This window comes from Leiobunum rupestre, chromosome 6 (genome assembly GCF_980474605.1).
Source record: "Leiobunum rupestre chromosome 6, qqLeiRupe1.1.hap1, whole genome shotgun sequence".
Taxonomy (NCBI): domain Eukaryota; kingdom Metazoa; phylum Arthropoda; class Arachnida; order Opiliones; family Sclerosomatidae; genus Leiobunum; species Leiobunum rupestre.
The window spans coordinates 22,987,502-23,008,256 of NC_143389.1; positions in this window are offsets into that span (position 1 = coordinate 22,987,502).

A 20,755-nucleotide genomic window follows, 5' to 3' on the forward strand; every position below is an offset into this window, starting at 1 on the left:
CAATTAACGTAACGTGGAGTAGCGAACAAATTAAAATTTTGGGTGCTACTTTCACTACCAAGGAAGATAGTCTAAAAGATCACGCCGAGACGCTTGGAAATGAAATTATCGAAGATCTGACGAACTTCTCTCGAACTTCGGAAAAATTGTCATTTAAAATACGTGCCCAATTATGCAACATTTTCCTAAGCAAATTTTATTATATTCTACCTATTCTTATCGCACCAACAACCCTATCAGAAAAGCTTTTTCGTACTTGCATCGATGTCATCTGGTCAAATGAAAAGCACTGGCTCAACCGCGAAGACATTAAACAAAGTACAATCTCAGGTGGTTTTGGCGTACAAACGTTAGCTCTCCAGTGGAAAAACTTTAGTATCACCAAATTAAAAAATTTAATAGCTGGGAAATGTCATCCGGTAGAAGGAGCTTTTGCTAATCATTATCTTCAAAATACGAACGTCTTTAAACTTGGTTACGAAGTTCTAGGAATGCATAACATTGAATTAAATTATAACTACCTACGGAGGTACTATGCCGATATGTTTGATTTCTGGCGTACTTGTCCGGTGCGCTTGAAAAAGCCAACCAACATCATTGAAATCCTAAAGCTCCCAATACTTTACAACCCGTTTTTGGTATTGGATGTTTACCACCCGAAATGGAAGACCCCTGGATATTCGTTTTACAGTGACATCTTTAACAAAGAAGAAATGTGTTTCAAAAATCCCTTCATAAATGGGAATCTAAGACCACAAACCGAACGCGCTCTATCGAATCAATGGAAAAAAATTGTTAAACTATGCGAAGAAACTTTTGATTTTATATACGAATCAAATAACCAAAATCAATACTCAAATTACCAATTGAACCTCCAAATAATTTTAGATAAAGAATTAACCCCCCTTGAAAAAACATCAAAACATCAAATTAAAAGGTTAATTCTACCCGTATCCGAAAACCTTAAAGATAGAGTCCTTAAAATAGTCGACGATAAACAAGGCGTGAATCCAAAACTAAACACTGTATGGCTTTCAACTTTCTTCCCCAAAGAAAATAATATTCTTTGGCGAATTGCAATGGCAAATATTACTACTCCGATTTTAGCAGAAAGACTTTACGATGTCAGTTCGATCTGTCCACTATGCGAAAAAACATAGAGGCGACATCAAACACATATTTTTCAAGTGCGAAATAACAAAAATGTTTTTAACCGATATTGAAAATTTTATAAGAGATTTTAATACCAATTTTAAATTAGAGAATAAACTTTACTGGGTTTATGCTGGAGTAAAAATTTTGAACTTTAAACTAATAACAATTCTAATTAATATAGCCAAAATTGTCAATTTATTTCCGAGACGGCGACCCAATGTATATGTTAAAGTCCTTTTTAAATAAGAAATTATTGTTATGTATTCTTGTCGAATTCGACTTCTTTAACAGAAAAGAAAAGTTCGTTTTCAAACAATTTTTAGACACCAAAATATGTTCACTAGAGTGCGGCAAAGTTGTTTTAAAAAAAATGTTGTAAAAAATATATATATTTTTTGTTTGTTGTTGGTTTTTTTTGTGTATTTTTTTAAAGCATTAAATAAACGTCAGCTCCTTGTTTGAGTTGGCTTAAATTAAAAAAAAATAATAATATAATATATAATATAATATAATATAATATAATATAATATAATATAATATAATATAATATAATATAATATAATATAATATAATATAATATAATATAATATAATATAATATAATATAATATAATATAATATAATATAATATAATATAATATAATATAATATAATATAATATAATATAATATAATATAATATAATATAATATAATATAATATAATATAACGTGTTATAATATAATATTAATATAATGTGTTATAATATAATATTAGTATAATGTGTTATAATATAATATTAGTATAATGTGTTATAATATAATATTAATATAATGTGTTATAATATAATGAAATATAATTTGTTATAATAAAATGTAATATAGTTTGTTATAATAAAATGTAAAATAGTTTGTTATAATAAAATGTAATATAATTTGTTATAATAAAATGTAATATAATTTGTTATAATAGTGTTCTACGTTGTTGGTCATTTTGTACTGTTGTAGTATGGGTTGGCAAAAACCCGGCAAAAACCTGTTTTTGCCGGGACATGTGGGAAAAACTAGTAAAAACCGGATAAACTCTTATCATGCTAGATTAATCATTGATATATCTATTAAGTGACTAATTTGGTCATTTCAAATTCGAGAGATGAAAAAAAGGCTAGAAGAAGAGTGAATAGAATAGAAGAATATACTGTTTTTATTTTTTATTTTTTATTGAATTTTGCCACTAGAGGTGGAAAAACCATGGAAGTACGATTTTCCACACGGTTTTTAACAGGAAAACAATAGGTGGAAAAAACCGCGGAAAAATCTAGTTTTTTCCACCCTTGGCAAAATTGTGCCGACCCTGGTTGTAGTTCACTGTAAATAAATTCATTTCATTTCATATTATATTATATCAGATCGCATCACATTGCATTATATTATAAGAAATATAATTTCTTATAATATAATGCAATGTGATGCATTATATTATAAGAAATATAATTTCTTATAATATAATGCAATGTGATGCGATCTGATATAATATAATATGAAATGAAATGAATTTATTTACAGTGAACTACAACCAGGGTCGGCACAATTTTGCCAAGGGTGGAAAAAACTAGATTTTTCCGCGGTTTTTTCCACCTATTGTTTTCCTGTTAAAAACCGTGTGGAAAATCGTACTTCCATGGTTTTTCCACCTCTAGTGGCAAAATTCAATAAAAAATAAAAAATAAAAACAGTATATTCTTCTATTCTATTCACTCTTCTTCTAGCCTTTTTTTCATCTCTCGAATTTGAAATGACCAAATTAGTCACTTAATAGATATATCAATGATTAATCTAGCATGATAAGAGTTTATCCGGTTTTTACTAGTTTTTCCCACATGTCCCGGCAAAAACAGGTTTTTGCCGGGTTTTTGCCAACCCATACTACAACAGTACAAAATGACCAACAACGTAGAACACTACACCTCACAATAAACATAGAGACGTATTAACAGTCGAACATGTTTAGGTAATATTTATAATAGCGGTATATGTACATGAAAATAAATCAATTTGGTTACAAAAGGAGTTAGATGTGATTTGTATACGGCGAAGGGGTGAATGAACAGATTTCCCGCTAAACGTGTACATATGGCGGGTTTTATAATTTGGAACATAAAAATTTTAGCAAGATAATAAGTCAGAGTGACTGGAAGTACGAAGGAGGTTCCATAAAAAGACAATATCTCTCTTAGCGCAGTATAATCGGATAAAATCAATGCCCAAGCCCCTCAGTAAATAATCATAAATGTAAGGCTTTTTCTTGAGGAAATGAGTATGCGCCAGTTCTATGAACTTCCTTTGTACATTTTCGATTTTGGTAAAAAGATAAACAGCACATCCTCCCCAAGAAATAATGTCGTAGGTAAGATTAGACCTGACTAGGCTTAAATAAAGTGTTTTAAATGAATTAACAGATTTCAGAGCTTTCGCCAGTCGTAGAATTCCAAATAACAGGCGTCGGGACGGACCAACTACATATGCTACGTGTTCCTTGAAGTAGAGACCCGAGTCGAGAATTATACCCAGTACTTTCAATTTGGTGGTTTGCCGAACAATTTTATTATTTATCACGTAATTTTGCATGATAAGGTTGGCTAGACTTTGGTTCTCACTTATGAATAGGTTGTTAGTGGTGCACCAGTTTCCAACCCTTTTGATATCTTCTTGTAGTACTCTGCAGTCGTTTTTTTTCAAGTTGTTTGATGTTACTCTTAGTGAGAACAGCCGGAAGGTCATTGGCGTACATTGTACATGGTATATAAAAGGGGGCCAAGGGAGCTACCCTGTGGCTCTCCGCAAGTCGTGGGATATGTAACATCAGTTAGGCAACAATTACATTTGATATAATTAGTTCGGTTGGTAAGATAGTCCGCTATTCAATTCAGAGCCTGGCCAGCAAGACCATATAGTTTGAGTTTAGTGACTAGAAGACCGTGTGAAACCCTGTCAAATGCTTTGGATAAGTCAATGGACACGACGTCGACTAGAGAACGGTTTAAAACCCATGGCATCACATCTTCGAGAAACGATACATGGTTAGTTTCAACTGATCTTGACTTAAGAAAACCGTGTTGTGTGTTTACAAAGTGTGGTTTGAACCAGATGTAGATAATAGAATGGATGAGTGAGTCGAAGACTTTGGCAAAGCAACGGAGCAATGAGATAGGTCTTTAGTTTTTAACGTCACCAGCAAAGCCTGACTTGAAAATAGGTGATTCTTCCACAATTTTCCATAAAGAAGGAAAGATACCGGTGGATAGTGATAGATTTGAAAATGTGTTTTAGTAGTGGTTCGAGTATTTTGGAACAACCTTTGATAATAAAAACAGGTATTTTGGTAATTCCCGTGGATTGAGTAAGTTTAAGTTTCTTTATGATGATTCTAATGTAAACTTCTCCGACGATGATGCCAGAGAGCGTAGTAGTGTTCGGGTTAATATTTTCAATTGCGTAGTCACCTGTATTCTCGAGCGTAAATTTCGCTAGTTTAAAAGTTAATTTCTCGTCATTAAAAAAAGATACAATTTTACGACTAATATTTTTAAGTATATTTAAACATGATCTTTCAAATAGACCCAAGTTTTACGCAACCTGGACTTTTCCTTTAAGCGTATATTTAAAGTTTGTGGGTGCCTGTTTAATATTTGGGTCCAACCAGTTTGTCTTGGCTATATATTTTTGTTTTGATTGGTATAACATTTCCATACGTTTTGAAACTATCTATTTCGAGTTTATATTTTACCTGCAACTTCTTATTTTTCAAATTTATGAGTGCGAATCGCAACACAATATATATCTGCCTTTAATAAGGCTCGATCCGCACGTCTTGTTAAGCGTAATAGCAACAGATCTCTACCTTTCGTTCCCGTAATTAAAGCTGCTTCTAAAGCAAAATTATCGGTTCCTCGAAATACCATATCACGAGTACCTATTTCCACTAATATGAACGACCCTAACGCCTTCGGTTCCAGTTTAAACGTGGGTTCCGGAAACTTAACTATTTCCACCGGAGTCACCACCCCGGTTTCACCCAATCTTGTTTCAGCTGTTACTACGGTAATAGCGCCAGTTCTCCCCACGGTAACAACCACTCCACAACAACACGTTGCCATATTAACCAGTACCGCAATGTTGCCTCTTCTTTTCTCTGTTACAACCACGGCGCCACCAGTTACGAGCAACTCCACGATAAGAACCCCTATTTTCCCTTTATTACCGGTTGTTACTACCGCCGTCTCTCTTAACCAAATTCAGAGTGCCCCGCCTCAAGTGGTCGGAAGTATATTTCCTCTCAATGTATTAAATAGTATTTTAACCCAACTTAGCCAACTAACGAAACAAACTAATCAACTGCAACAAGCGTTTTATCAGTCTCGGGCCCAATTAAATAATCCGGCACCGCCTCCCTTTAATTAACCAACCACATGCTCCAATATCAATTTCTGCGCCTAGTCAGGGACCGTATCAATCCCAATATCAAGCGCCCCAATTGCCAGTTTCATCGCTATATCAAGCGCCCTAACTACCAGTTTCATCGCTTTATCAAGCGCCAAACTCTTTTATTCAAAATAGTACAACGGTGCCCGCTCCGACCCAAATACCTTCCTTGCCTGAATCTCAATTTGTCCCAAATAGCTCTTAGGGAGCTAATGTTGTTTATTCGCCACAAATATCGAATCCATTAAGTATCGTAATTTCTAACCCGCCTTTTGGCCCTCTCGTTAGTTCTTTCCGTCGTACGCAACCGCCGCTCCAACACCATTCCTTTATTCTAACCCACTACCTACCCCACATATACGGGTAATCCCAAGGATCCTCGTCCGAAAGACTTCTTGCGCAGAGCGAAACAATTGCAACTGTCCGCAAATATTGGTGAGGTACCTACACTGCTTAACGGTACCGCCTTAGATTGGTACGAGGAGAATAAACATTTTAATTCCTGGCCTGATTTCGAGTTTGCTCTTAGAACGCGTTTTGAACGCAAAGATAATGATGAGGACATTAAAGATAAGATTCGCGAAAATTTGCAAGGACCCCAAGAGACGGTTTATGAGTATTCTGAACGTCTACAAAAGCTTTTCGGTCAGATAAATAATCGCCTCACTGACAATTGTGAGCGTGAAAAGATTATAGCCGGGATGAAATTAAAATTTTCTTAGTTAATAAACAGCATGAGACGTTACGTGATTTGTTAGATCACGCAGCAGGCATTGAAAGAATATCAAACAAACAGCGAAAAAACGGTCAGGAAGACACCAAATAGTAAAGGCACTAATAATCGCAACCAACCTCGCAATGGCTTTAACGCCGGTGGTCAAAATAGGCAACGCGTGGGTTAGTATAACCATTCTGGCTTCGGTGATAGTTCAGACGCAAAGTTCCCTAATAAAATGGTAACAATAACCCTGGTGGTCATACAAAAGGCACCACGATAGGTCAGTTTACCCCAACTAGCCATCACTGTTGTAAGGTCGGCCATATCCGACCAGAATTCCCCGACATAAGATTATGTATGTGTACCCCGCCGTTCCGCTAGGCACTACGGCGGCACACAAGACAAACAGTCATGCCGGGACAAAAAATGCACGTTGCGAAACAAACGTTCGGCCAGTGAGACAGCTATAATAAACAGGCTCACATATGGCAAACAAACGTCCTCATCACGGCCCAACAAAAGGCAACACCATGGGTCTGCCCGTGAACCCATCCTCGCTGAGGGCCCCGACAGGGTAAAAACGTTTCCTCCGGGAAACGGGATGACGGGCGGTGTACGAGTGACCCCGCCCGTTTCGCAAGCTTAGACAATATTTGCGCCACCTGCGGAATCATTTAAAACAGGGAACCCCACTAATCTTAGTGGAGGTCAAGATTTTCTAAATATATTTTTAGGTACGATTCCGTGCTCGGCACTGGTTGACCCTGGTTCTTCACACACTATCATAAATAGTAATTTAAAATCCCTAATCGAAACCATCGGTTATCAAACCATTGATTGTAATCTGGTACTTCAGCAGCCAGATGGTTCCCTTTTGAATACTGACGGCTCAGTCACTGTCCCCTTTTGTTTATCTCGAAAGGAAATCATGTTTAAAGCGGTTTATATGCCGAATATTGCCTATTCCTGTATTTTGGGAAAAGATTTATTAAGTCAAGTGGGAACGGTGGTTGACTTTAGTATGGGTAGTTTTAATTGGAGAGGCCAAAATAATGGCCCTTTGAACTTTAAACCAGGTCCGCTGAATAGTATATTCAGTTTAGCTCCCATTCAGAACCTTATTGACGAAGAAGGTGTTTTTGATGCGCTAAAAGATGATCCTATAAATCTAGAACAAAGAGATATATTGGAATCCTTAGTTGGAAAATACAAATCCATTTTCACCAGTTCCTGGTCATACGACTTGCACGGAACATAATATCGAGGTTACGAGTGAACATCCTATATCAAGCCCGCCATATCGCTTTTCTCCCCCTAAGAGAAAAATTCTAGACGATATATTAGATGAAATGTTAAGTCAGGATATCATTGAACCATCTAATGGTCCTTGGGCAAGTCCAACTCTGTTAGTCCTTAAGAAAGATGGAACCTTTCGATTATGTATTGACTATCGTAAGTTTAACGCAGAAACTCGTAAAGACGCGACTCCACTCCCACGTATCGATGACATACACGACGTGATGCATAAGCCCGAATACATCAATACATTTGACATGCGAAGCGGCTACTGGCAGGTGCCCCTTTTTGAAGGTCATCGTGATTATGCCACCTTTACTACCCACAGAGGTCTCTTCAGACCAAAAGTTCTTATGTTTGGTTGACTAACGCCCCAGCCACATTCCAACGTATGGTAAATTCTCTATTCATGGATGTATCAAGCCGCGGAGTTTGTGCCTATTTAGATGACATAATTGTAGCGTCGGCTAACTTAGAGTCCCACATTAAATCTCTTGAGGAAGTTTTCAATAGGTTATTAAGGCCTCCAAAACACAGTTTTGTAAGAACGAGTGCAAAATATTAGGACATGTATTTTCCGAGTCAGGTATTATGATTGACCCTGGCAAAACCGACTCTATTGGAAAAATAACCACTCCGAAAAAAATTAGAGAGCTTAGAACTTTCCTAGGAATGGCCTCGTACTACCGCCGGTTTGTTAAGAACTTTGCATCCCCTTGCAGGTCTTTTAAATGAATGAATGAATGAATGAATGAATGAATTTTATTTACCCATAAGATCCCTTTTTAATCAGGGAGGAGCAAAGGCTCACAGGTACATAATGGTAATACAGAAACAACAATAAGAAACGTTGATACTTTATAATAAGTTTCGAGTTAATATAGGCAAGTACGCCAGTTGGAATTTGCGCCTACAGGCATTTAATTTTACTATTCACCATGTCCCCGGTAAAGACAATTCTGTAGCCGACGCGCTATCACGAATTCTTCCTGATGGTCAGGTAGCTGCGTTAGCCGCGATCGATAAGCCTCATCCCATCATTCGCTTTGACAATCAAGAAATTATAGATACCTAGCGCACTGACGATAAATTAGGCGCCCTATTTAGCTTTTCGAAAATAACCAGGTCGTGGAAGATGTAAATGTCAATTCAGGGGAGGTATTTTATATCAGGATATAGGGAAAATTTTAGTTCCTCCTGCTTTACGACCTCGAATCCTGCATCTTAGTCATGATATTCCTTCGGCAGGTCACCTTGGTGTAAAGAAAACTATGAAACGAATTCAAAGTCAATAAACTTGGGAGGGTATGACCCTTGAAGTAGTCAATTATTGTCGGTCCTGTACCGTGTGCCAAACGCCAAAATCGCCCAATCAACTTCCTCCTGGGTTAATGAAAATTAGCGAAATACCCCAGCCCTGGGAAGTAATTTCGATGGACTTGAAAGTCCTCGATCGAAAAGACGTAATCGTTATATTTCAGTCATTACCGACTCTTACTAAATGGGTTGAAATGTTCCCTCTTAGGAACGCAACAGCGGATCCAATTGTAAAACACTTAATTAATGACGTGTTTACCCGATTTGGCCTACCAACCACTGTAATTTCTGATAATGGGAAGACTTTCACGTCCAAAATAATGGATAATGTTTTCAGGAAGTTACATATCAAGCAAAGGTTTACCTCATTTTACACCCCACAGTCCAATATGACAGAACGGTACAATCGCACCATTGGTACGATTATAGCTTCATATGTTGGTAACGACCACCGAGAGTGGGATAACTCCCTACAGCAGTATGCCATGGGTTTGCGGTCTAGTATTAATGATAACACCAGGTATAGTCCAGCAACTCTGATGTTTGGTCATGATATTCACACCGCGTTAAGTGTCCAGATAGACTACGATCCTGATTATTTCTTAAGCGATAAGGCTGAGAAGGCATATGGGTTAAGGGTCATCCCAAAGGTAATGGAAAGCTTGGCGAAAGCCGGAGCTAATATTAAGCAGTCCCAGGCCATTCAGAAGGCCCAATATGATAAACGCCATAGGGAATTTAAATATCAGGAAGGAGATCTTGTTGCGAAAAAGACTAATTGCCTGTCTAATGCAGCTGATAATTTTGTAGCGAAGCTTGCGGATAAGTATGACAGTCCCTATCGAATTGCGCGTAACTTTTCTAAATGGACTTACAAATAAGAAACCATGAAATGAAAGCCACTTTCCGGCACGTACAATGTCTGGCAGTTGAAACCCTTTGTGGAGTGCACTGATAATATTTTACGCACATCTGATATAGATCAGGGTGTGGGACAGACTTTGACCAATGATGTAGCTAGTACTAGCGAAATCGAATTTAAAATTTTGGTGGTCGGACATTACGACCTCGCAACCCCAAGACTGGAAGGGCCCAAATCTAGTTTTGTGGGATATTTGTTAGATCCATTAAAAAACATTTCTTCGGAATTCAAACTGGCACTTATGTCTCCATTTTTATTAAATAGGACTTCTGTCCACTTTTCTGATAGTCCTTATCTTAATACGTGCTCAGATGTTTTGAGGGAGTTTCAATATACCCCTATAGTTATTTTTTTTGTAAATATGTTTCAGCTGATTTTTTTTTCTGTATGTCCTTATCAATAGGTTATTTTCATTGTTTATTAAATTTTATGTCGTACAAGGACGTTCGACTTAAGGTAGGAGAGCATTGTAACCAAAAAGTATCCAATTAAAAAAAGAACAGACTTTAGTTCAAAAGCAATAGTTTTTTAAATAAATTCGGCCACAGTAACCTTGGTACATGACAAATGTACTTTTTTACAGCATGATTGACAGAGCAGAGACTTTTACTTTCCTACAAATAACTTAGCACATTTAGAGCATTTAAATATAGAACCTGCCATTATGACCAGAGGAGCTAGGGCATCAATAACAGAGCAGTTAACAACTTGTTCAGTCGATGGATTAATTGTAAGAACACTAAACCTAGGGTACTTAAAATTCTACACAGGTGAACAGTTTAACAGTTTAACAAAGTGAAAAATAACGGGCAAGCAATTATGTTAAATATTATACAATCAGATAGAATACTAATTAGCAAAATTAAAGTGACAACACAATGATAATACCGAAAAATATTTTTAGTACACGATAGCACAGACTATAAAATACCTTCGGGAGTCCAGCGTTATAGAAAATATAAAGAAGATGTAACCCTTCATTTTCCCCCGCAAAATTACATTTTATTTTTTTTGTGTTTTATTTACTTTTGTTATTACTTTTTTCCCCGCACTCTTGACCCTTTAATCAAATATCTTAGAATTCCGAGCTCTATTTAATGAAACTAATCACAGTGTTACATATAAATTAAATTTAATGATAAACTAAAAACATAAATAACTTTTGAACCATACATACAAATTAAATATAGTTTATAAATCTGATAGAACTCAATGAACCCCCACTATAAATTATAAATTTGAGATAATTAATTAGACAGGGTACTTAATATAAATTATAAACTAAATCCCTGCCTTCAGCAATACAAAAAATTAAAGCCCTTGACATATGGAGATAATTGGTGTCTTTTTCCTCATTTTATTACCGTGGTACAGTACTCTCCGAACCGACCCCACCCAAGTTTTTCTCAAAAACCTTGCAGAACTAAACCAGTAATATTCCCTCAACTCACAGCGATCCCATAGAACCTTTGTCATGTTAGCGGGCCTCTAGCCCACTATCAGGTAACCAGGATCCAACAAAAAGAGCACGTTTTCCAAGGCCAGGTCATAGGTCAAAGGTGCGCTTGGACATTTTCTCTTGACAACAAAATAAATATAACCTCTTGATTACCTGGCACCTTCTCCCCCACTAACCGTGAGATCCCCGCAATTGCGCGGAACCAACCCCAAGGGACCTTTCGTGGGTCAGACAACGTCATACATCCCATGAGAGGACACGAGTTATAGGTGCACCAATGACCCAAATAAAATTTGAGGTCACCAATTATTTTTTATTTTCAACTCCGCCCTAAAATCCCCGGAACAAAACCAAAAGACAGAGCCTCAAAAAGGGAGAACTGGAGAGAACTCTACTTGTACCAGGAAGGAAGTGTGCCTTCATTAACCAGAGAACTCTGTTTCTCGGTCGAGATAAATATAAAATAATGTGCGATGAAGTCGCACTTAGATATTAATTAACCCTCAAAGCTGCCTAGATGACCTACATCCAGGACATTCCGACCGGAAGAGTATAAGCCGAGCAGTAATGAATCCGGGAAGCATAATGCCCTCAGCACTCTGTTGATCACCCAAAATCTAGACGTTCCGACGAAAGAAAACCAGATGACCGAGACCGATTCACTAGCCTAGCCGGACATTTCAGACCGAAACCCGAAGTACCTACGCCCCCGTCAGCTTGTGAAGTAAAATAATATAGGAAGAAACCCGCAAACCGTAGACGAGTAAATAAAGAGAAATAGAGAAAGTGTGAATAAAGAAGTGAGAAAACAATCAGTCCTCAAAGACGTCCCGTTCTATGAAGTGCGTGTGTCGGGCATCTTACGTAAACCGAGCAACGATAAAACCCGTAAACGAAGAGACGACAACGTAGCGGAGAACACCGAAATAAAATTATGAGTATAAAATTCCAATCAGAACCCCACCCCCTCCCCCCTTGTAGAGTACCCAGGGTCGAAATAAGAAATAGTCAGTGAAACGAAGAGAAAAAGTCTTAGAAAGAAAGTTAAACCCCACGCTATTGTTCGACAAAAAGGTTTAAAGCAGGTCCCCTTGAGGTTGAGAGTTCATTCCGCTTCATGTATTCATGCAGTTCGGACTATATTTTTAGTTCGCATTGTACCCTCATTGTAGCCATTTTCATTTTGTTTTATTTTGAGTTAACATTGCCATTGTTTAATTGTCGAATCTCTAATTGTAGTAGTTTAATTGTAGTGTTTATTATTTAGTGTAAGTGTATATTTGTTTCTGCTCCCTCCGACATTTGAGTCCAAGATGCCTGAGAATAGGGATACTGGAACCGATCCCATAGAAAATAGTAAGCGATAGTTTCATTAAGAAATATATGGTCAAAGAGTGTATATTTTCCTGTTATGTTGGAAAAAGCAAAAGAACCATAGTAGAGATGACCTAACCATCACTAGAAGCAAAGTAAGATTATCTCCTCAGTTCCCCCGTAATTTTGTTCATTTTTGTATTTAAGTGTTTTTATAAAATTAAGTGTTAAATAAAGATTTTGTGATTGATTAACGACAAATGGTTTCCATTCTGAATAAGAATCTCCAACATTTTCTTTTATTTAATTTCCCCGTATGTAACCCCCTCTCTCAGATTTAATTCACGCCACGAAGGGCCACGACTCGCATTTTGTCACCATCTTCACCCGCCTTGGTGAATTAATATCTATGAGCAAGGGCTAGGAATATTTCTGTGAACAATCAATCATCACGATTTAGAGAATTTCCTTAAAAAGGTTGCAAAGGCAATAGTAGAAACACTACTGCAATAACAAACTGGAAAAATCGGCGGTTCTTAAGTTCATTTCTTGCAAAACAAAAGGTCGAAGACCCATCACGTTAAGACAGCGGAGACACAGTAAATGGAACCCTGTAAGAGTCAACAAACAACCGTCAATAAGCAGGGAGATGAATTAAATTATGTACACTTAAGTCGAAGAACATTAAATTAACAGCAAAACACTAAAATTGGGCGATAAACAAATTGGGAAAAAGTCGGATTACGCAGGACCAATGTGGTGCCAGTGGCAGGCTCAACTAAGGAAACCGACACACTACTATTCATAAAAATCGGCGATAATCGTTAACAACACTAGGCGATCCCGTCGCAAAACACAAAACAACATTAAAATTATAATTAGGAATGGAAACTTGGAGATTTGTACACCAAACAGCAATAAGACCATAGAAATCTCATAGGTAACTAGAATGCTGCCGCCTACGGCCGAGCTTGACGCCTGTTCGCCTTGAACCTTCAGCCAATGAGAGGCCGTAGAGTGGTTCCGCCAAGGAGGATAATAATCCTAATTGGATCCGCTACTATAGCGGGAGATAGGTGACGTCATTCTCTCTGGTGACATTAAATTCTTGGCAGAACCACTCTTTGAGCTCTGATTGGCTGAGATCTGGCTATCGTCTGCCACGGCGTTTGGCCCATTTGCCAGTTACACGGCAGCATTCTAGTTACCTATGAGATTTCTATGAATAAGATGAAGGTAGGCCCTCAAGAGAACGGACACGTCGCACAAATAACCGAATGAGACACAGCACACGATAAGTTTAATACCGGTGGAACAACTAATTGAAATCAAAGATAATTTAAACTCGTACCCTAGATTCGAAATCACTCTCTCGCGCGTTGCCGATAGCGTTTACCCACTTCCCGCTGGAACTCAGAAAAAAAGCAAAATGGTTTGCGCCTTACCACAACCGATGGAGCCCGGTGGCGTCATATGGCGAAAAAAAAAAGTTTTTTGGGTTATATATATATATATTTTTTTTAATTTTTCGTTTTGTGTATCCATAGCCGGCTGTATTAGAGAAGGCCAGGAAATCGAATTTTCGGAGGGGGCGGCATGATAATTTTTTTTTCTGCCGCTAGATGGTACTTATTGGAGTAGTAACTATAAAGGCGCGCGATTCAAATATTATATTTTTATTTCATTTTCCTGTAAGTTTTTGAACAAGCTATTTGAAACCCATTTAGGAATGATATTTTCTACTATCATATTGTTAGTGTAGTTCTACTTATATAATAAAACAAAATATTTTTTATTTTGAACATATTTTAATAAAACCATTTAATTTTTAAAGAATTTAGTATTTGTTTATAAAGTTTTAGCATATGTAGCTTTTTCGCAATTCTTTTAAACTTTAAGCCCATTCTATGGACAGGAACTTTGTACCTTAAAAATAGAAACATTTGTTTTTGATTCACAAACCTTAATTTAAAGTAAAGATATTTTCTAGATAAAGGCTTTTTCTTATAGTTCCTAACTTTATTTTTACTATCTCTAGCATCTTTGGCAAAATTTACAAGTAGTGATTTGACAAATTCTATCACAGTGCGCTCTGCTAAATCTAAATAACTTTTACAGGTACATTTTAAGACATTTGAAAATCTTGGCAATATCACATGTTTTAGAATTAACAATAAATTTTGTCTTGGAAGATACAGGATTGCATGTTTGACAAAATGAACAATTACACATTACAAATTGACTAAAAAGTTCCTGCGATATTTCTTGAAAACTTATCAGTTGTAAAATTGGTGCTGCAGACTTTGGTCGGTATAATTTATCCAGACTTTCAGCACAAGTGCTGATTTCTTCCGATATTCTTACAATTTAGGCAGCTACTAGAGCTACTGTAGTATTTCTCAATGAAACTGGAACTGGGTTCTGTGGAGTTATTGGATTTATTCTTTGGATTATCCCCATAACACTGGCCGGTACATTTTTAATATAATTTTCAATCGTAGCTTCTTTTGAGAGATGGTCTCCACAAAGATGCATTAGATTTTCAATGCTTTTCTTCTGGTGCAGTTGAAAATCAGTGTTGTCATTGACAGTTTCTTCAACACCTACATTTCCAAATCTGGATGGTTTTAATAAACCAATTTTTAAGGTATTTTTTATCGCTGTTATGCAGGCTCGAGCGTCCATCATGTCATTGCAGCCACCACTGCCTTAAATGACTAAAAACATTTCTAAAGTATCACTAGAAGTTTTACTAGAGGTCGGGGATGGTTAACTTTTATTCAATAGATAAAGCTCTCAAAATTATTCGAAAAACGTTTTGATCAAGTAATTTATATTTCTCTATTATCCGATTAATTTTTTGATAAATTTGTAAAATTAATCGGAAAAACGACGTTTTTTTCGATAAAAAGCAAAAATTTTCCGAATAATACATGTTTTTTAATCATTTTCCGAAATATTAACCGGTAAATTTCTTTGTTTACATTTTTTTAACGAACAAAATCAATTTAATCATGGATAATGATTAACTAGTTTTACTAGTTAGATATAAATATTACATTATGAAACGAATTATTATTATTATTACACACATTTTTGTTGCCGTTACTTATAACAATTAAACAGCTGACACAGCCGCCTACCTAGCAGACGCTCACGGTGGAAGAAAAATTGTAAAAAAACAAAAAGCAATGACGTCTTCAAAAATTTCCTACTCCAATAAGCACCATCTAGCGGCGGTTGGGGTCTGGCCGCCGTGCCAAGAAATATTTTTTCAACCGCTGAGATTTCCTGGCCTTCTCTAATACAGCCGGCTATGGCGTATCCCATTTATGAATGTTAATAGAATTAAGATTGTTTCTCATTTATGTATCCCATAATCATATATTTGGTAATTTCCTATACATCAAATATAATAAAAAAACCCCAATTAATAAAAATCCTTTAATACACTTAATTAACCCCTACGATACTTGGTAGGTCATGCGTGGTATGGTTAGAAAGCCCCAGAAAAATCCCAGAAAATAGATATAATTTAAAATTCTAAACATTTAAATGAAATGAAAAAACCCCTAAAAATCTTAAAAGTTTATTTCAACCCGTAATTTCGCGAATCCATTCATTGTCCCCGCCCCCCCCCCCCCCCGCTAGACAATCCAGTGCCCGGAAAAAATAGAAAATCCACCCAGAAGGTCAGATTGCACCATGAGGCGACAGTTCTAAAAAAGAAAGAGCGTCCGAATCCGCCTCCCCATTTCCACGCCAACTATAATTATGACGGCCGACCTAACCCCAGCCTTACAATGTGAAAGGTCATATTCAATTCTGGAAAAATCCCTCAAACTTCGTTGCCAAGAACAAAAACGAGAAAATCGTCCAAATGGGTAGAAACAGAGACCCCTTCAATAGAAAATACCACCGCCTTCCAAACCCCGAGAAAATATAACTGCAAGTAAAAACGACTACCAAGCCTACACTTCCGACACCCGACTCCTCTCCCCCCCTAGCCGGAAAAACAACAAAACCAGAGAGCTCAAAGGAAACAGAAGGATTAACAGGAAGAGTTCAAACATAACCTGAACTAGGCGAGATCGCCAACCCAGTCCGGGCTCAGGCCGCGAGATCCCAATAAAAGATGCATAATGTACAAATTTAACAGTCAAACCAAAAGAGGCCGGGCCCCAGCTAGAACTCAAATCCCGTGAAGACTGTTTCGGCCGGGCCCCAGCTAGAACTCAAATCCCGTGAAGACTGTTTTGGCAGGGCCCCAGCTAGAACTTAAATCCCGTGAAGACTATTTTGGCCGGGCCCCAGAACTTAAATCCCGTGAAGACTGTTTCGGCCGGGCCCCAGCTAGAACTCAAATCCCGTGAAGACTGTTTTGGCAGGACCCCAGCTAGAACTTAAATCCCGTAAAGACTGTTTCGGCCGGGCCCCAGCTAGAACTAAAATTCCGTGAAGACTGTTTTGGCAGGGCCCCAGAACTTAAATCCCGTGAAGACTGTTTCGGCCGGGCCCCAGCTAGAACTCAAATCCAGTGAAGACTGTTTTGGCAGGGCCCCAGCTAGAACTTAAATCCCGTGAAGACTGTTTTGGCAGGGCCCCAGCTAGAACTTAAATCCCGTGAAGACTGTTTCGGCCGGGCCCCAGCTAGAACTAAAATTCCGTGAAGACTGTTTCGGCCGGGCCCCAGCTAGAACTCAAATCCCGTGAAGACTGTTTTGGCAGGGCCCCAGCTAGAACTTAAATCCCGTGAAGACTATTTTGGCCGGGCCCCAGAACTTAAATCCCGTGAAGACTGTTTCGGCCGGGCCCCAGCTAGAACTAAAATTCCGTGAAGACTGTTTCGGCCGGGCCCCAGCTAGAACTCAAATCCCGTGAAGACTGTTTTGGCAGGGCCCCAGCTAGAACTTAAATCCCGTGAAGACTATTTTGGCCGGGCCCCAGAACTAAAATCCCGTGAAGACTGTTTCGGCCGGGCCCCAGCTAAAACTCAAATCCCGTGAAGACTGTTTTGGCAGGGCCCCAGCTAGAACGTAAATCCCGTGAAGACTATTTTGGCCGGGCCACAGAACTTAAATCCCGTAAAGACTGTTTTGGCAGGGCCCCAGCTAGAACTTAAATCCCGTGAAGACTATTTTGGCCGGGCCCCAGAACTTTAATCCCGTGAAGACTGTTTCGGCTGGGCCCCAGCTAGAACTAAAATCCCGTGAAGACTGTTTCGGTCGGGCCCCGGCTAGATCTAAAATCCCGTGAAGACTGTTTCGGCCGGGCCCCAGCTAGATCTAAAATCCCGTGAAGACTGTTTCGGCCGGGCCCCAGCTAGATCTAAAATCCCGTGAAGACTGTTTCGGCCGGGCCCCAGCTAGATCTAAAATCCCGTGAAGACTGTTTCGGTCGGGCCCCAGCAAGATCTAAAATCCCGTGAAGACTGTTTTGGCAGGGCCCCAGAACTTAAATCCCGTGAAGACTATTTTGGCCGGGCCCCAGCTAGAACTTAGATCCCGTGAAGACTGTTTTGGCCGGGCCCCAGCTAGAACTAAAATTCCGTGAAGACTGTTTTGGCAGGGCCCCAGAACTTAAATCCCGTGAAGACTGTTTCGGCCGGGCCCCAGCTTAAACTTAGATCCCGTGAAGACTGTTTCGGCCGGGCCCCAGCTACAACTAAAATTCCGTGAAGACTGTTTTGGCAGGGCCCCAGAACTTAAATCCCGTGAAGATTGTTTCGGCCGGGCCCCAGCTAGAACTCAAATCCCGTGAAGACTGTTTTGGCAGGGCCCCAGCTAGAACTTAAATCCCGTGAAGACTGTTTCGGCCGGGCCCCAGCTAGATCTCAAATCCAGTGAAGACTGTTTTGGCAGGGCCCCAAATAGAACTTAAATCCCGTGAAGACTGTTTCGGCCGGGCCCCAGCTAGAACTAAAATTCCGTGAAGACTGTTTCGGCCGGGCCCCAGCTAGAACTCAAATCCCGTGAAGACTGTTTTGGCAGGGCCCCAGCTAGAACTTAAATCCCGTGAAGACTATTTAGGCCGGGCCCCAGAACTTAAATTCCGTGAAGACTGTTTCGGCCGGGCCCCAATTAGAACTAAAATCCCGTGAAGACTGTTTCGGCCGGGCCCCAGCTAGAACTAAAATCCCGTGAAGACTGTTTCGGTCGGGCCCCAGCTAGATCTAAAATCCCGTGAAGACTCTTTCGGCCGGGCCCCAGCTAGATCTAAAATCCCGTGAAGACTGTTTCGGCCGGGCCCCAGCTAGATCTAAAATCCGGTGAAGACTGTTTCGGCCGGGCCCCAGCTAGGTCTAAAATCCCGTGAAGACTGTTTCGGCCGGGCCCCAGCTAGATCTAAAATCCCGTGAAGACTGTTTCGGCCGGGCCCCAGCTAGATCTAAAATCCCATGAAGACTGTTTCGGTCGGGCCCCAGCTAGATCTAAAATCCCGTGAAGACTGTTTTGGCAGGGCCCCAGAATTTAAATCCGGTGAAGACTGTTTCGGCCGGGCCCCAGCTAGAACTAAAATTCCGTGAAGACTGTTTTGGCAGGGCCCCATAACTTTAATCCCGTGAAGATTGTTTGGGCCGGGCCCCAGCTAGAACTCAAATCCCGTGAAGACTGTTTTGGCAGGGCCCCAGCTAGAACTAAAATTCCGTGAAGACTGTTTCGGCCGGGCCCCAGCTAGAACTCAAATCCCGTGAAGACTATTTTGGCAGGGCCCCAGCTAGAACTTAAATCCCGTGAAGACTATTTTGGCCGGGCCCCAGAACTTAAATCCCGTGAAGACTGTTTCGGCCGGGCCCCAGCTAGAACTAAAATTCCGTGAAGACTGTTTCGGCCGGGCCTCAGCTAGAACTCAAATCCCGTGAAGACTGTTTTGGCAGGGCCCCATCTAGAACTTAAATCCCGTGAAGACTATTTTGGCCGGGCCACAGAACTTACATCCCGTGAAGACTGTTTCGGCTGGGCCCCAGCTAGATCTAAAATCCCGTGAAGACTGTTTTGGCAGGGCCCCAGAACTTGAATCCCGTGAAGACTGTTTCGGCCGGGCCCCAGCTAGAACTTAGATCCCGTGAAGACTGTTTCGGCCGGGCCCCAGCTAGAACTCAAATCCCGTGAAGACTGTTTTGGCAGGGCCCCAGCTAGAACTTAAATCCCGTGAAGACTATTTTGGCCGGGCCCCAGAACTTAAATCCCGTGAAGACTGTTTCGGCCGGGCCCCAGCTAGAACGAAAATTCCGTGAAGACTGTTTCGGTCGGGCCCCAGCTAGAACTCAAATCCCGTGAAGACTGTTTTGGCAGGGCCCCAGCTAGAACTTAAATCCCGTGAAGACTGTTTCGGTCGGGCCCCAGCTAGAACTCAAATCCCGTGAAGACTGTTTTGGCAGGGCCCCAGCTAGAACTTAAATCCCGTGAAGACTATTTTGGCCGGGCCCCAGAACTTAAATCCCGTGAAGACTGTTTCGGCCGGGCCCCAGCTAGAACTAAAATTCCGTGAAGACTGTTTCGGCCGGCACCAGCTAAAACTCAAATCCCGTGAAGACTGTTTTGGCAGGGCCCCATCTAGAACTTAAATCCCGTGAAGACTATTTTGGCCGGGCCACAGAACTTAAATCCCGTGAAGACTGTTTCGGCTGGGCCCCAGCTAGAACTAAAATCCCGTGAAGACTGTTTCGGTCGGGCCCCAGCTAGAACTCAAATCCCGTGAAGACTATTTTGGCCGGGCCCCAGAACTTAAATCCCGTGAAGACTGTTTCGGCTGGGCGCCAGCTAGAACTCAAATCCCGTGAAGACTGTTTTGGCAGGGCCCCATCTAGAATTTAAATCCCGTGAAGACTATTTTGGCCGGACCCCAGAACTTAAATCCCGTGAAGACTGTTTCGGCCGGGCCCCAGCTAGATCTAAAATCCCGTGAAGACTGTTTCGGCCGGGCCCCAGCTAGATCTAAAATCCCGTGAAGACTGTTTCGGTTGGGCCCCAGCTAGATCTAAAATCCCGTGAAGACTGTTTCGGTCGGGCCCCAGCTAGAACTAAAATCCCGTGAAGACTGTTTCGGCCGGGCCCCAGCTAGAACTCAAATCCCGTGAAGACTGTTTTGGCAGGGCCCCAGCTAGAACTCAAAT